The sequence below is a fragment of the Lepidothrix coronata genome, unplaced genomic scaffold (genome assembly GCF_001604755.1).
Source record: "Lepidothrix coronata isolate B3197 unplaced genomic scaffold, Lepidothrix_coronata-1.0 Scaffold164, whole genome shotgun sequence".
Classification (NCBI taxonomy): domain Eukaryota; kingdom Metazoa; phylum Chordata; class Aves; order Passeriformes; family Pipridae; genus Lepidothrix; species Lepidothrix coronata.
The window spans coordinates 1,054,532-1,070,620 of NW_016690344.1; the positions used below are offsets into that span (position 1 = coordinate 1,054,532).

The 16,089-nt window shown below is 37.8% G+C and overlaps 1 protein-coding gene across 2 annotated transcripts in view; it reads right to left on the minus strand.

Moving 5' to 3' along the window:
* Window positions 1–16,089, minus strand: part of SLC25A21 (solute carrier family 25 member 21) — a 253,590-nt gene that overhangs the window by 231,240 nt on the left and 6,261 nt on the right. The window contains exon 1 of one of the 2 annotated variants that reach the window (XM_017829447.1): window positions 8,855–8,879. The exons of the other annotated variant lie outside the window; for it this stretch is intronic. The gene's annotated coding sequence lies outside the window, so the exon portion shown is untranslated. Of the gene's footprint in view, window positions 1–8,854; window positions 8,880–16,089 lie in introns of those variants that run through there. 2 annotated transcript variants of the gene reach the window in all.

Genomic DNA, 16,089 nt, shown 5'->3' on the forward strand with positions numbered 1-16,089 from the left:
TTCACAGGTCAAGCATAAAGGGTAATAGTGAATGGGGTAACATCAGGCTGGCAACCCTTCACCAGTGGGGTTCCACAGGGCTCCATCTTAGGTGCTCTTCAACGTCTTCATAAATCATTAGAATGCAAGACTGGAAGGGATACCAAGCAAGTTTGGAGCTGACACAAAACTGGGAGGAGCTGTTGACTCCCTTGAAGGCAGGGAGGCCCTGCAGAGAGACCTCGATAAATCAGAGGATTGGGCAATCCCCGACCGTATGAAGTTCAACAAGGGAAAACGCCGGATTCTGCACCTGGAGTGGGGCAAGCCCAGATGTTTGTACAGACTGGGGAATGAGATGCTGGAAAGTAGAGTCACGGAAAAAGGACCTGAGAGTCCTGATCAGTGGCAAGTTGAATATGAGTCAGCAGTGCCCTGGCAGCCAGGAGGGCCAACCATGTCCGGGGGGGCATCAGGCAAAGCATCACCAGCCGGTCGAGGGAGGGGATTGTCCTGCTCTGCTCTGCACTGATGCGGCCTCACCTTGAATGTTGTGTGCAGTTTGGGGCACCACAATATAGGAAAGATATTAAGCTATTGGAGAGTGTCTAGAAGAGGGCAACAAAGACGGTGAAGGGCCTTGAGGGGAAGCCACATGAGGAGTGGCTGAGGTCACTTGGTCTGTTCATCCTGGAGGAGACTGAGGAGAGACCTCATTGCAGTCTACAACTTCCTCATGAGGGAAGAGGAGGGACAGACACTGATTTCTTCTCTGTGGAGACCAGCGATAGGACCTGAGGGAATGGCCTGAAGTTGTGTCAAGGGAGGTTTAGGTTGGATATTCGAAAAAGGTTCTTCACCCAGAGGGTGGATGGGCACTGGAAGAGGTTCCCCGGGGAAGTAGTCACAGCACCAAGACTGTCTGAGTTCAAGAAGCATTTGGATGATACTCTAAGGCACATGGTATGACTCTTGGGGATGGTCCTGTGCAGGGCTAGGAGTTGGACTCCATGATCCTTATGGGTTCCTTCTAATGTGACATATTCTGTGATTCTGTGATAACAGAACTTTTCAACTAATACCATATTTTCCTGCAACACTTACAGATTCATCCTTAAATAATTCCATCCTTAACTAATTTTTTATCATATGGCATAATTATCTTCCTATAGAAAAGACTGTACATAGTAAACCTCCCTGCATGGTTAGGCTTCTTTTTGCATACATGTTCTTGGCAAAAACACAGCCTGAGTGTCCCAGTAAGCAATTTGCTTTTGTCTCCAAAAAAGACAGCAGAGAAGCACAACACTGCCATCTCCACCTTAAATGCTGAAGTACAAGTATTACACACATAATCTGGTGAAAAAAATATAAAATACAGCAAACAAGAATACATAAAACTTTTATGAGCAAATTAAAGGAACAACTGTCAGGCAGAAAAATTAAGTTTAAGCAACCAACATAGTGTACCAGAAAAACATCATACTCAGCAGTCCCAAAGACTAAAGAGGACAGAGTAAGCAAGTTCTCAGCCTCTCCAACCTCAGTCTGTGCCATCAAATGACTAGCATCAGAAAGACAGAAGACATACCTGACAGCGTTTTATGCCTTGTTTTATCTGTCTATGTTGTAGATGTGGTGGTTTATGTGGTCCACATAAGTGGACTTATGTGCTGGAAAGAAGATGACCACTGACTCAACTGCCATAGCTGCAATTTACTGGGGTTTTTTGCCACCCATAAAGGTAAGTGGGTTATATGCTGAGCAAAGTGCAATATGAAGCCTGAAATAAATCCCCAGACCCTAACTCAATTTAGTATATGTTCAGCAGCATACCAGTAGTACAAAGAAGAGTTTATTAAGGTTTCTTAAAAAAAAAAACCCAAACCAAAATGAAAACAGCAACAACAACAAAAAGCCACAAACCATAAAAAAAAAAAAAAAAAAAAAAAAAAAAGAAGAGTGGAGTCTTTCTTCCCTCTTAATCCTCACACAAAGCTGAGTAAAGTCCTTTTTCCTGCTGCGGATTATTTGAAAACGTATCTTCCTTAATGGTATTTGTTAAAGCTTCAGGTTACCTGAGAAGCAGGTCCTACAAGGGAAAATATGGAAGGTGACAAACAGCTTCACTAGCTGCCACAACAGAGCAAGCAAATTAAATTGCTCATATCTGTTAAACTTTGGGTGAAGTTCAGAAGCGGAAGTGTTCCTGGCACTCATTGCACCTGATAAAACAGGTAAGCAATCCTACAAGCCATCTGCTACCAGGACCATTATCTACTCTTCCTCCACTGACTGGAAAACCCTGCCAGCTCCCGCATTTCAGGCAAATAAACTGACAAAAAACTGCCTTATCAAAAGCAATTAGGTTTCTGTTCACTTAAGCTCCTTGGATCAGTTCCCTAAAAGGTCAGAATAATTTCAAAGAGTTTATTAACACAATAAGAACAGGCATAGATAAATAGCATCATCTTTCTTCTTCATAGGTCAATGAGGAACATTGCAACAGAAGAATATACTGTCAACTTAAATGCACCTAGAATTTGGGTACCAGATAGTGACACAAAAGCCACTGAGATGACAGCTATAAGTAAGATGACAAAAGCAGTCTCGTAGGCAGCCTTTGGCAAAAGAAAGAAACAGGGCTAGTGAACTTTATTCCCACCAATAGCACAAGCTAATTGTAAAAGCAAACGACAAATGGAAAATATATGAAATATCAGACTGACAAGCACCCTATCTGGTGTTCTAATTTTGCAAAGTGCTGGTATGCAATAAGATAGCACACAAGCCTAATCCAAGCAAGGAACAGTTTGGACAGGAAATTTCTAGAAAACAAGAAAGTTCAACATACACAAAGTTTAAACTTAGTAAATAGGCTACAGAGCTTGGGAGTTTATTGCTTTAGCATTAGAATGAGTAGAATGAACTGAGTGAATGTATTTACTGGCTAAAAGAGGTATGAAAAAAGCTCAGGGCCTTCACCTATTTATCTAGTTTGTAGATATAGAAAAAGGGAATATTTAAACTACATACATGAGGAGATACTTTGGAGGACAGCACTGATGACAAATATTTTCCCCATCATCAGATTTGATACCATCAAGGTTCTGGCAAGAACACGCAGGAAAACAAAGCACACAATTGTATGGTCAGTGCATCCTGCCACTTAGATCCTGCTTGGCACAGATCATGTTTTAGAAAATTACGTCCATCACCTGATGTTCTACATCCAAAGTAAGACCAGCAGAGTTCTAGAAAAGGTTAGATTTGCTGAACAGAAGCAAAGCAAAATAAATTTAATTTAATTTATTTAAAAACAAATTTAACTTCCATTGACCTGGAAGGATGTTAGGACTGTCAGACCACTGCCAATCTATATCCTTCAAAAAATAAGGGGAAAAAATACAAATATGTACTGGGCACTGAACAATGGAAGGAACTGTGCTCAATCTAGCCCCAGAAGACAGAGTTCAACCTTCAACTGGAAGTCAGCTGAATATGACCAATATATAGGGGATGGAAATCTCAATAGAAAATATGAGAAATCGAACAAGTCACAGATCTGATTAAAAGAATAACTGAGATGTCAACAGAAGCTTCTAAGGCAGACACTGACTGTAACAGAAATATAAATAATCAACTAATTAACTATCACTAAAACCATTTCCTCCAGAATTATTTGTTTTAAATGATAGCAAGTTTTCCAGCATTTTAGCCTAATGTTCAAACGCAGGTTGGGATATCAATGCAAGTTTTGTACAGGATTTCATGGAGATGTAACTTAATAGATTGTCTCAGATTTACAAGTAACTTTAAAAAAATAGCATTTTTAATAGAGTTAGAATCAGTAACTTAGATGAGATGGGATCTTTGGTAGTCAACTGTACACCAGACTAGGCACTGCAACACTTAGAAAGTTGCTGCCTGACTTCAACTGGACGCTTCAGAATGCTCAAACCCACCACCAGGGAGACAACTCCATTTATGGAAAAATGGTCCATTCCTTTATGCATACAAGGAGTAGCTGTTACTATCTGCCCCTTAGAGCTAGTAATGAGTATTCACATGCTGGACTTCACAGGATATTTCATGCAGATCTAGGACAGTTCAGAAGAGATTCAGGGAGTAACTTCCATTGATTTTGGTGGAATTGAGATATTGATTAATCTCATGGTTTGAGCACCTACAATTACCCTAGAACTGAGGAATGACAGTTTCTCTAAAAGTGACACAAAAAAATTAATGTGTTAGGGCCCAGAAAGCAAAATATTTAAATCCATTATTTCACTTTTCAGTAGACTTAACTGACCACCAGGACCACTGCCTACACAGTTACTGTATGTTTGATTTGTACCATTATGCAAAAAATGATTGCAAGATTCAAAGACCTAGAAAGAGAGCAAGAATGAACACTGTTTTGCAGCCTGATGAAAAACAAAACCAAAACCAAAACCAAACCAAACTCTTGAAAAAGAGGATTTTCTTGGTTCTTTGCTTTCCTAGGCTAAACCAAGGAAAGTCCAAATTCTTTCACTGGTCTCAAATCACCTGGGTCTGTTCTGAATTGAATTCTGATAAACCAGAGGTGCCCAGGTTTTGCTTATGCAGAAGGCAAGCAGTCTAAATCTTGCCCATAGTCAAAACTATTTACACTACACACTTGAATACTGAAATGTTTACAAAACAATTAGCAAATATATAAAGTATGTTCAAGTTTTACAAACAGTTCAATCATCATACAAAATGTAATATGGTGATTTATTCCTTTCTCTGAATTTAATTTCTTAAACATAGTAGAGCCTGTAGTCAAAATAAAGACAAAGTAAGCTATCCCTAATTCCAGTTACACTAAACAAGGTTTCAGCCCTATTCCTGAAAAGGGATTTGTGGAACATTGACTCTCTCTAAATTTTTAAGCTCTTCACAGATTTTGCAATTAATGTTCTAGGAGCAATTATAAAGATTAATTAAAATGTAGGAAACAAAGATTTAGATGTAAACAAGATTTAGACTGAACAGAAAATGCCCAGTTTAGGACTGAGGTGGTATTAACTGTGTTACCATCTCTACTTGACTGCAGGGGTTTTCCCTGAAGGATTTTACCATGTTACCCTTATCCACTACACAAAATGCAATCAGCTCAGTCTGAGTAACAGAATAGAACTTACTCTTTATAGAGTCCTCTCTACTTCTACAAAGGACAAGGAGGAAATAAAAAATCATTTTAAAAAGCATATTAGGGAAGTCAAAACCATTTCTTCCTCCTCCCTCTCAGGAGTTTTTTCCGTGCTTCTCTACAAGTTGCATAAAACATTCATTGCATCCCAAGGAAAATGTCTGCTCTCCTTGCAGGTGTCTGTCTTAAGGCACCAGCGAAGACTAATTACTCCTACAAACCTCAGCACACCAACTGAAGTCTTAAGTGAAAACACTCAAGTAGCATAAGGAGAATCATGCATAATCAAGAAAAAATACTCAAATGTTGTATACGTAAGGGATAACATATTACATGAGAAGACAACAAGTATTTAAATAGAAAGCCATTATTTTTTCCATTCATTGGCAAAAGTATACACTGATATGGGAAAAGAAGAAAAAGCCATTATATAACAAAAGGTAAGATTACTTGCTTACTACGCAAGCATAAAAGTTGTTGCCCAAGTTACTTCAGTCCAATTCCAAGTGTTCACTCTGGGTCTGCAAGACTAAGCAAATGACAAGTCCAATTAGAAGTGTTATGCATCAACTGCTCAATATTCTTGCAATACTTTTAAAGATCATTTCTGAACTTAGAAAACCTGTGCATAGACAACATCTAACCACAACACGGTAAAACTGCTTTATCTCTAAAATTTTTAGAAGTTCATTCTACACTGCTCCTTATCTTCATACCAACAACTTACAAGTGACATTTTCAGAGGTTGTTTAAGGGCTATCTGTTCCAATTTTGTGATGATTTTTTGCTTCTTGGGAGTCTTCAGAAGATACTTGTGTTTGTATAGACTTTAGTTTTTAAATCAAATAATTTTTCCTTATTCATTTTCAAAAACTACTTTTTTATAGAGTTTGTACAGTTCTTCTGTTTATTACTTAGCTGCCAGCAATACTTGAATTTCAGGGAAGTACAGTGTTACAGGAAAAGGTTATATCAAATGTTACAGTTCAATACAGGGTAGATAGTACCTTTTACAGATTTTCCAGGTCTATAAATATAGACTGAATCCCTATGCATACAAATATAAAAAAGAAATCCCACCTATATACCATTTCAACAAGAGGTCACATTTTATTTTAGGGCTTTTGTGAATTAGCAGATATCCTATTTTTATGCAAAACTGTTATTTTTCATTAATTTTTACAAGAATATTGTCTGTTTATTTTCCAGAGTTATAAGCTAAATCGCAAATCTTGATTCAGGACGAAAAGCAAAATATTTCTTACTGTAAATGGCATCACATAGGTATCACACATTCATTCATTAGGTTTTGATTAGATCCATGCTGTGCAAAATAGTTACTGTCCATGCCTAATGTACATTTGTCTACCAACATTCACCTAATACCAAAAAGCCTTAGAAGAACAAGACAGAATGAATGCTCCTCTTTCAGGAACAGGACGAGATTTCCTCCTTTCACTCCCTTTTTGAAGAAGAGATATGATTTTTATGCCACTGTGAGCCCAACATCCACTCCTACATTAGACTTCAAAAACTGCAATTCAAATTTTTCCAGGAGAGGGCTACTCCAGTTATAACCTATTAGACCTCAATGAGATTACTGAAAAGTGCTGCATGTGCTGCCTAAACTTAAAAAGGTCCTCTCTGCATAAAACACATTTCAGCTCTGCTGCCTATATAAGCCTTCCTAATCACAAATGACAGAAAATAATAAAAAATGCTGTCCCACAGAAATGTTCTCAAGTTCTGGCCAAACGGTATTTTGCAGTCCAAGTGCCAAGCATCCAATTAATGTTTTAGTGCAACCTTTGCATCAGCTCACAAACAAAAGTATTTTTCCAGTGACAAGAATATATCTATTAATACAATATTTCAGTTACAATTTAAAATGGCAGAAGTCCAGCAACTCAGTAACTTGTTTATGTAACTAAACACATTAAAAGCCAGTATTCCCTATATAAACTTCAAAAGACTGAAGAGACTTATTTTTTTCATCTGTAAATCAATATCTTCTCAATAGGTCAGTACTGATAATACTGACAATAAAATATGGACACTTTCCAAAATGTTGTTCACTGTCACGTATGAAGCCCTCATAGTCATGCACACTATGACATTAACTGCATCATGAGAGAAACTATTACTTGTTCAAAACCAGAAAGCAGTAAAAATACTAGCTACTGTTCTATAATGCAATCTTCAACTGATGCTACATTTTAAGGCCTACCATAGTCTTTAACAAGTTTGGGGGGAAAGGTAAAAATGACATGGTAAATTTGGGTTTGAAATCACTGAACTTTTAAATAAGTCTGTTTTCCTTTTAGCTTTGCAGCATGAAACAATATTTTCATTTGTAAACATACTGTATCATAACCAAATATTCTGTGCTTTTGAGGATTGCCTGAAATAAAATCTACTGAACTCTAACAACTTTCTTTAAAAATAAAGCAGTATCTTTACAACATAAATCTTTCAATACTTTCTGCACTGATCCAGAATCTAACATATAAGGAAAGATTTAAGGGAAAATTTATCCTAGTGTCCAAATATAACTTCATTTTAAACATGAGGTCATCTAAACATCTGTCTTCAATATATCCCTAGGGATTTAAATCAAAAGTCTGCTAAACATGTACAACCATTTTGAAAATAAATAACAGAACAAATTTAGTCTTGATTATGATTATCATGCTTTTTAAAAGGAAACATTTATTCTAATAAGAAAAGTCTGAAGTAATTTAAACTTTATGGACATTAACTTAGAAGAGTTTCATACTCTAAATAAAACATTTATTTCCATTTAGTCTAGTCTCTAGTAACATTCATTGGTTTATATTTGCAGAAAGCCCACATGCTTTCTTCTTCCCTTTTAGAATGTCTAATCAATAACCTCTATTTCTCATTACATTGTAAGTTCTCTATCAACCGGCACCTCAGGAAGTCTTCCATCATCTCCATATCACCATTGGCCAATCAGAGCTCAAATCAGTCCAGCAATTTAATTACCTAGGTAGTCTCATCTCCTCGAATGGTAAGATTGACGGAGAGATAGACAACAGGTTGGCAAAGGCATAGAGTGCCTTCGGAAAGCTTCATAAAAGAATTTGGTGAAATAAACACTTGAAGAAAAGTACAAAGATCAGTGTTTACAGAGCCATAGTGCTGTCTACTCTCTTAGATGGATCTGAATCATGGATCATTTACCGCCACCATCTGTGACTCCTAGAACATTTCTATCAACGCTGCCTTCGTACAATCCTAAACATCCACTGGTCAGATTATGTGACCAATACGTCTGTTCTAGAACAAGCAGCAGTCACAAGTATTGAGGCCATGTTGCTGAGAACACAGCTGCATTGGGCAGGACATGTCTCAAGGATGAAGGACCACCACCTCCCTAAGATCTTGATTTATGGTGAACTTGCCACTGGCTGCCATATGAGAGGAGCCCCGAAGAGAAGACACAAGAACTCCCTGAAACAACATCTCAGCCTTGGCCACATTGATCACCATAACTGCTCTACTCTGGCCTCCAGCCGGGAGGTCTGGAGACACACCATCTGTAACGCTGCTGATGCCTTTGAGAAAGCACGCAGGATCATTCTAAAGGAGAAAAGACAATGCAGAAAGAATCGTGCCCTGCAGAATTTACCACCTAAGGAGTCTTTCTGCTGTGCCTTTTACAATTGGACATACCTGTCTCGTACTGGCCTTTTTAGTCACCAGCACGCTTGTGTCAAACGTCGGTAGAGACCTTTCCCTAATCTTCGTTCGCGAAGCCCAGCCATGATGAAAAAGTGTAATTTTCCAGAAAGGAGAGAAGTTTGCTAAAAATCAGCAGAAAAAATTGATTTTCTTCCTTTTTGTCATCTGGGATAGCCATCATCATACTTCATAATGAGGAAGAATATGCCAGTCAAAGATATTGCATCTTGATACTTATTTTCTTCACTGCTTAGGAAAAAACACAATAAAGACTGTTTTAAGCAAGGACTGCCTCATTACCCAGTCAGCATTACAGTTTTGCTATGTAAAATTTTTACTCAGAGGTATAATAAATAAGTGGTAGCCAAGTTCTCCCTGCTTAATTCAACAGCCCCAATCCCCTTCAGAATCCTAATCCCATTTAGGAGAAGAGAATGAAGCTCTTGTTCACACAACACAGTACTTTCTTAAAAGTCCCATTGCTTCGGCTCTGTAGCCACAGACTTGGAAATAAATGAAGAGCAGAACCATGAGGACTCTCAAAGCTCTCATGGTCTTCCAGGAGACTTTTATTCTTATTGATTTCTTTACATAACTGCTCTTTTTGATGAGGAACTGTTCCCAGGGTGAACTAGTAAAGCAACCCAAAGACAACAGAGGCTATCAAGAATATGATCACAGAAACACCTAAAATGGGCACCGGACACAATGTTTTGAACGTGCAGCATGAACAAGGCAAACACTCTTGTTCACACTGTTATGCAATTCTGACAAAATTGGGGTGTATACACAAGACTGTGCTGCCACTGGTCACCATCTATATTAAGACAATGTTTTGAAAAATAAATTTATCTAATAGCCTATAAGCAGCCTGACGCTTTGTTTTCTACTTGTTGCCACAAGGTTACATTAAGCACATGGGTATACACCATCACATGCAAAGCAGCACTGCAAACTTGCCTGTAGAGAAGGTACATGTAACCAACCTAAAAAAGGCCAGTGTATCATCATCAACCTCAAACACTCACAACCTCATGGCTCAGATACAAAAATTCATCTAAAAATCATGAGCAAAATCTTTAAAGTTTGTGTGAGTTTTAGGTTCTCAAAGTATTTATAATTCATCATTTCAAGCTTTAACACTGAGGATAAGATTTAAATTCAAGTTTTAGTCAAACTTTCAAGTTTTGAAACTAAATCACATAGTTCCACAAACTGGAAGAGACATCAAATGTCACAGAATCCATAATAAACAGTTAAATCTGGTTTATCTATCTCTCCTTATGGCAGTTAGAACATTTTTATCTTTTTTTCTTACCATCTCTTCATGTTTTATCAAGTTCAGTATGCTATTTTGGAGCCAGCTGAAAAAGGAAAGTTGAGTAATATTTATTACACGTTGAAATTATGTATACTAATTTTGAAAATCAACCCTCTAACTAAATATCAAGAAACAAGTGTTGGTAATAGAAAAATAAGTAAAACTTAGCACTTTTGCAAAAACACTCAGAATTGGCTCTAAGAGGGAGTGAAAAAAATAGTGTAAAGAATCTTCTCAAGCTGAAAGTACTACTCTCCTTTGCTTTTGGGAGTGTTGCTGTTTGGGGACACCAGCCACACATCTGCACACTTCCATATAATAAAAACAGCAAAAAGCCCAGGAAACTAGGCTGAACTGGGAAATGATCCATTGACTAAAGACTGAAAGATGAGCCATAAACTATGTTTCCTGACAAAAACTGACAGATTGAAAATGATCCAGAGGGAAAACAAAAGCAGCTGTTAGCAGTGTAGTTCAGTGACTGAAAAGCAGATCTAAAGACCAATTACTCCCGTGTTTCCTTCCCTAATGTATGGGTGGGACTTTTCAACCACAGTCGGACTCTCTCAGCTATACCCTTATTTTTGCATCAGAAAATCACCACTGTAGACAACTGAAACATTATTTATCTGTTTCAGATGTTGGTGAAAATATATCTAATTATAATGAGACTCCAGGACAACACATACTGCAGGAAAAATGGCGGGTACTTATCCTGCAACTATTCAACTTTCAACACAACCAAAGCAGTTGATCTATGCTACAGACTTCCAGTAGAGAAACTACTATCCTAAAATTTACCATTTAACACTGTGTTCCACAAACAATAATTGGATATCAGAGAGTGAGAGCTTCTCATTATAAAAACCAGTATTGATTTACTTTATCCATCCAACAGGACTGGTGATGGTTTCCATAGACAGCAATGCCAATTCGTCTCCTCCAAATGGAAAAAAATTAATTACATATTTTAAGATTTAAGGCCTTCATAATCAAGAATCAGATACTTGAAAATACTTAGAGACATCCCTGTAATGCATTCATTGTAATATTGATTTTAAAAACTTCCATATCCTAGAAGCCACATCACTATCTGAAAAGGGAGGTTTTTTCCTACTTGTCTTAAGCCCTTTTAGCTCTTTTCATTCATACCAACCCTAATCATAATACTTAGGCCAGTCTGAATAGTTTAGGTTAACACAACCATTTTTCAGAGAAAATTTCAGGGTCAATCTTGTAACAGATGAGTTCCTCCAGTCTTGGGTATACGATTTTGATTGTCTCCCACCCTGCTAGCTTGAAATAGAAAAGTAGCAAGAGTAAAGAAAGAATGTTTACAAGTATAAGAAGGACATCCAAGGTAATGTCACAGAAACTGAACTACAGTTACAGGAAAATTTGTAATATCACCACTTAATAGGCAGATATGCCAGATTCTATGCACAGAAATAACCAGAATCAGTTTTCATTTTCTCTTCTAGAACACTGCCACAGAAATATGTATATTTCTATCAAAAGGCATGCTTTGTTGCTGTACATTGGAAGTCTATTCTTACTACATAATAAGCTTTTGTGTTATGATAATGTAACTTCAATTTGAATACAAACATTGGTCACTAAGGACAACGGATGAAACAATAGTAATGTTTCATAGTAGTAATGAAGCATAGTAATGAAAAATTGTTCTTTAAGCAAATATAACCTTGGCTAACAGAAGTTGTAACGGCTTCAGAACTGTCTCTCTGCAGACAAAGCACTTTTTGCCTGTAAACTTTACTACAGGCATATTCCACTATTAATTATTTTGACTACCTATTTGCTTTTATATGTATAATACATACTATTTTACAATGTTATTTAACTTGATAATCTGATAAGAAAATTTTATAGTTTGTTTTGAAGAAGTATATACCTTTAAGCTTTTATGCTTTGCTGTAGGTCTCATTCCTGCAAATACTTGAAGGAAGTTAACATAGGCTTACAGAAACGAGCAACACAGCAGTCTTTACTTTGGTTATAGTTGGGAATTTGAGAGCTTGATGAGATTTCACAATATCACATAAAATCTACGGTAAAATTAAAATAATCAAGACTGAAATTCCTCACAGTGGAAATCAGGAGCTATTTGCATATTCATTATACTGGGACAGGAATTTATCTCAAGTTTTTTGATTTATATATGGTATCTTAGCTTTACGACCATCTATTGATCTTTACTAGTAATATGTCACCACTTGCAATTCTTGTGGTTGATTCAACAAAAGTCAAATTCAGGGACACCGGTTTTGCAGTACACATCTGAAATTAGCATTTATTAATCATTTGGTTTAATTTGGTTTGTATCTTTAAGCTTTTATTTCACATTTTATCATCCAAAATTACATATGCTAATCTTCTTATCTGCAACAGCTTCAACATATATTTTTATCCATCTGCCACCCATAGGAAATAGCACATTTAGCATCTTACTCTAGTATTACACTGCCATCTTGTGGGGAGTAGAATGAATGAATGTAAATAACCATTACTTGGTTTTCTAGGTTTGGGATTGGTCATTTTAATAGGGTTTGGGTATTTTGGGGGGTGGGAGAGGAGGGGTGGGTTGGGAGCTTTTTGAGAAAAAAACTTGTTACACTAAAAACAATAGAAAATTTATAACCTTTCTTAAAACCCTCAGGTTCACCATATATACAAAATCTGAAGGCTGTCTTATTGCACACCCATGGAGGATTCTGTATACAAAAAGTTTTGTCCCTATTAGCTAACATGCCAGAATAAATAAAGCTGAGCCACCTACTCACTTTCCTCAGTGTTGCTCTTGGAACAAAGACATAGTAGAACTGATGAAGTTGTTGCAGGATTGTCAAACCAAGAGTGATTATCAAAGCAAGGCAACACTAGCTTAGTCTAAAATTTAACCCCCAGGTTCTACAAGGAGTTTGTTACAAGCAATTTCTAAGTCCATAGACCAAAACCAAATTCTTTTCAGGGTCCCAGTTTCTACAGAAAGTCCTAAGCATACAACAGGTGTCATGACATGTTAGAAGTTATGAAAAATTCTTAGTTTGTTTCTGTCACTGTTACATAAACATGTAAAAATTAATTCATATCTTAACCACCACATAAAAGCTGTCACATTTATAAAACCCACATAGCATGAAACACATTTAAGAGTTGCAAATGGGTGTTCATAACTTGTTGCTACACTGCAATGACTTGATCAAACAACATCAGTTCATCCTGGACACAGCCAGAGAGTTTTGGTCAATGGCTCTGTATCTAGGTGGAGGTCAATGATGAGTGGTGTCCCTCAGGGCTCTATCTGGGGACCAGTGCTCTTCAAAGTCTTCATCAATGACACAGACAGAGAAATCAAGTGCACTCTCAGTAAGTCTGCAGATGACATGCAGCTCAGTGGTGCAGTTGACACAACAGAGGGATGGAACATGGACAAACTTGAGAAGTGGCACTTCTTCAGTTCAAGAAGTCCAAGTGCTGGGTCAGGGCACCTCCAGACATGATAGAGACTGGGACAAGAAGTCATCAAGAGCAGCCTTGCAGAGAGGGACTTGGGGACTCCTGTGGATGAAAAGCAGGACCTGAGCCAACAGTGTGCGCTTGCAGGCCAGAAAGTCAACCATATCCTGGTTTGCATCAAAAGAGGCATGACCAGCAGGTAGACGGAGGTGATTCTGCCCCTCTGCTCTCATGAGACTTCACCTGGAGTGCTGCAATCCAATTCTGGGGTCCTCAGCACAAGAAAGGTGTGGACCTGTTAGTACAAGCCCAGAGGAAAGCCACGAAGAGGACAACGAGCTGGAGCACCTCTATAGGTAAAGACAGGTTGAGAGAGCTGGGGTTCTTCAGCATGGAGAAGAAAAGACTCTGGGGAGACATTATTGTGGCCTTCCAGTACCTGAAGGGGGCTTATGCAAAGGACAGAGAGAGACTTTTTATACAGACTGACAGTGACAGGACAAGGGGCAAGGGCTTTAAACTGAAAAAGGGAAGTTTTAGATTAAATGTTATAAAGAAATTCTTTATTCAGAGTGCTGAAGTGCTGGAACTGCTTGCCCAGAGAGGTTGTGGATGCCCCATTCCTGGAAGTGTTCAAGACCAGGCTGGACTCAACTGAAATTTTAGAGGAATTTTGCTAGCTTCCAGCTTTGCATATTCAGCACAGTATATGAAAGCGCATGAGGATTAGCTTCCACTGAAATTAAACAAGGTTTTCTAAGGCAACACAAAAACATTTAATTAAGTTAGAAGTATATGAAGTAAACAGCTCAATCCGGCTTTCAGATTCAGGAGTGTATTTTTAGTATTATCAGCTGGTAGAAAAGGGGATGCTCAGAGACTGAAAAATGTTACAGAATTAAAGTTTGAAATGCTGTAGTAGGTGGGGAAATACTCTTAAAAATTTCCACTGGGTTCACAAGGTAACTTCAGCTGTTTCATTACACGGCATTTTGCATACCCTCAACTAGCATTGGTCTGCAGCGCGGAGCTATATTCTCATGAGATGAAAAATATCACGTTACATGGGTTTTAAGCGTTGAGGAGACCAAAGCTAGCAATCCAACCATACCGGCTCCAAAACTAGCACGAGTTTCTCTGAGCTTCCCTGGTGGTTGTTCCTTATTCCCAGAGACCTGTTGAAGCCAAACTGTCCTGCATACTGTATTGTCCTCTTTGAACTGTGTAATGATGAAAGTAATAGGGGTTGCAAAGACCTTGAAAAGTAATTCACATTTTCTTTTCAGCATGTTTCATAAAACATAGCATGGGTAGATGGTTGTCTGAGCAGAAACAGATAAAAATCTGTCCAAGTCTTAACTTCCTGACTGTCCCTGTGTCCTCCTGATTTCTACAAGCATACTAGAGGAGGTTCAGGATATCTTATATCTCAGCTTACACACCCTTAATTTTCTTTTGGTCTTCTCTTCACCCAAAGTTCTCCTCACCATATTGCCAACCAAGCAACTCCCCTCCAAACCTCCAAGTCCAATACTAGGTAAGCACGCTATTAATTTCTCAGACCAGCAGAGAAAGATGGCTTCATTGGCTGCAGCAAGTGCATTCCCTTGGAATATTTTAGCTTGTAGAAGGTTTCCTTGAAACTAATATTATTTGACTGCTTCCAATCCTTAGTTTTTAAATATAAAGTCTTTGCTAACATCCAAAACCCCAAATCAAGGCAGTGAAAGACATTGAGCATGTACTGTGGCCTCAGAGAATATTTCAGCCTTAAAAGACTTCAGAGAAAAGAAGGTTTAAGCATTTTAAAATATTACGGTTTCAAATCAAGATAGTTACTAGTGCTCAGCTAGTTGAAACTACCCCTGAGCATGAACTGATCATTTTAATAACATGGGAATGCAAATTGCATGGCTTAAAAGCAAGAAAAGAGCACCCAAGAAAACATAGAACACTGCTCCTAACTTTAATTCCCATAAAACTGTCAGAAAAATAATAAAAACAAATTAGTTAAACACAAGGGGGAGTGGGGATAGACAATTTTCCTGCTGTTTAAAGTGCTTCCTGTACATCCATCCCACTCCCTCTCCCATTCATAGGGAACAAATAACCTAAGGTGTTTCACAGAGTAAGCTGGTTACCATACCTTGTAATAACGTTTTCTGCCTAATGCCTCTAGCGATATGAAGACCAAACACTGTTTTTAGTACTGTATTCGCATTTGACAGTTTTACTTCGACAAGTGGCTTTCCTCCTTAGAGATCCAATTCAAAGGAGGTGCTGCTATCCAGGGTAATCAACTTTGTCTACTCCTGAAATAAGCACCTCTCAAAAGAAAAGATTTTACTTTCAAAGGAGTTTAAAAGAATTAGACTCCAAAATCCTAATAGATTCCAATGCAGCTGGAAACCTAACTCTTAAAAAAAAA